Genomic DNA, 2,586 nt, shown 5'->3' on the forward strand with positions numbered 1-2,586 from the left:
AATTTCGTGTGGTGCATTCGCACGGGATCAGCAAAGCCTGTGATTTTACTCAAATTTACTGACTTGTCTCCCGGATACCGGGATGTCAAGGCTTTGAGGGTCCCGTTCTATGGTCCAGATGGATTAAAAAATACAAACTAATATAGTTTCGTGCGCGGTGTCATTTATATTTCACCAGGTTAAAATAATATCTCACGCTTTATGCTTGATTTATTTGTAACACATTAACCTCAAAACCTTTTCAGCTTTCTCTTTCTGCAAATTGTATGGTGTAGCGATATGATGACAGCACCCAGAATACTATCAAACACTCCAACGCAGCTCCATTCTTCACGAAAGATGGATAAAAAAGCGCACAGGAAACAAAAACCTCTTTAAAATGATATACGACCCGCCAAATGCTGGCCGAATCACAGAGATGTTGATTCGCACGGGACTAATATTATCACAGGACCTCGGTGTTCGGTGAAATATGGTAGGTCATTTGCGGGGGAATTTTTACTTTACAAATTACAGACATGGCCGATTCACACGGGATTAAGATCACAGACAACCTCCACAATTATTACAAATGACTGGAGGTCACCAGGTAATACTAATCCCGTGCGAATAGGGCTTTAGTCCCCCCCTCTTCATTCAGATGTGCTAAACACAGTGAATACGAACACCACACAATATCCTGCTGCCGCCAATGAATTGTCTGTAAATGAAGGACATGCACAACATTCAGATGAAATTGCACAACACTTATCTCCCTCTTCAATCTTACTTTGCACACACTCACACTGAGCTAGTTAAACCTGTTCAAAAATGTTAAATCTGTAAGCAGACTGATTGAATCTATGGTGCACATACCAGTGTTGAGAGTTCAAGAGATCTGATTTCTGAGTTTGTAGAATTTGGTGTACTGACAATGTTTGTGACAAATGCCAAGTTTGATAAGGCCAAGTGCTGTGTCGCAACCTTAAAATTGAGGTAACTTCTATGTTGGTTACGTGGATTAGAGCTGCGTTTCACTTGAGCCAGTAAAGAGAGTTAATTGAAAAGGTGTTCATGGTACTTTAAGGGATTTTGGTGAAAATTAAGAGGGGTGAATGCAGGGGCGTAGATTACGCGGGGGACGTGTCCACCCCACTTTTAATATCACGTAAATTCGTCCCCCGCACTTTTTTGGGCAAGTGTGTTCGCATAGAGGTTTTCAAGAACCGGTGTGAATAAATATAGATTTAAATTCAAAGAGAGAGGATAGTCTGTGCATGATCTGATGTTTTATTCGGACCCAGAATAAGGCGAGATGAACATTGCAGAGCACTAAACACTCGTGTAGTGTGTGTTTCATTCATACTCGAAGCCGGAGGCGCTCTCGCGCAGGAAGTCGTACGAGGAAATCCCTAATATGGACAAAAGCTTCCAGCTATGGCTGTATGAAAACAGTTGTTTTCAGAAAGACAGAAACGTTTGGAAACATGAAGACATTAAACATACGATTGCGACCAATATGGTTTATGTGTTCGTATAGAGGTTTTCAAGAGCGGGTGTGAATAAATATAGATTATAAATTCAAAGAGACAGGGTAGTCTGTGCATGATCTGATGTTTTATTCGGACCCAGAATAAGGCGAGATGAACATTGCAGAGCGCTAAACACTCGTGCAGTGTGTGTTTCATTCATACTCGAAGCCGGAGGCGCTCTCGCGCAGAAAGTCGTACGAGGAAATCCCTAATATGGACAAAAGCTTCCAGCTATGGCTGTATGAAAACAGTTGTTTTCAGAAAGACAGAAACGTTTGGAAACATGAAGAATTTAAACATACGATTGCGACCAATATGGTTTATTTGTGTTTGTCAAGTCCTCTCCAGGTAATAAATAAAGTATATGAACAATGCAGTGCTAACTGACATAGCATTTATTACAGTATAGAAACTATTCTGCCTTATAATGTGATCATAAAGTGTTTGTAGTATATAAGCAAATCATTATTATTGGTTATTGTCCAGCAGTTATCTGATTTCTAAGCCAATTAAAAGCTAGAAATTAGAGAACAATTAAAGTTGACTAAAACTTTTGACTGGTAGTGTATAATGTTTTTTTTAAAGAATTATCTTCTGTTCACCAAGCCTGCATTTATTTGATCCAAAGTACAGCAAAACAGTACAATTTTGAAATATTTTTACTAGGCTATGTCAAATAATTGGTTTCTATTTGAATATATTTTAAAATGTAATTTATTGTGATTTCAAAGCTGAATGTTTAGCATCATTACTCCAGTCACACGATCCTTCAGAAATCATTCTGATTTGCTGCTCAGAAAACATTTATTATTATGATGTTGAAAACAGCCGAGTAGATTTTTTTCAGGTTTCTTTGATGAACAGAAAGTTCAGAAGAACAGCATTTATCTGAAATAGAAATCTTTTGTAACATTATAAATGTCTTTATCATCACTTTTGATCAATTTAAAACATCCTTGCTAAATAAAAGTATTAATTTCTATAATTTCTTTATCTAAGACTCTCAGCTTTTGAGTGCTATAGTGTATAATGTTACAAAAGCTTTTTATTTCACATAAATGCTGATCTTTGGATT

The sequence above is a fragment of the Sinocyclocheilus grahami genome, unplaced genomic scaffold, assembly GCF_001515645.1.
Source record: "Sinocyclocheilus grahami isolate Dianchi unplaced genomic scaffold, SAMN03320097.WGS_v1.1 scaffold899.1, whole genome shotgun sequence".
NCBI classification, from domain to species: Eukaryota; Metazoa; Chordata; class Actinopteri; order Cypriniformes; family Cyprinidae; genus Sinocyclocheilus; species Sinocyclocheilus grahami.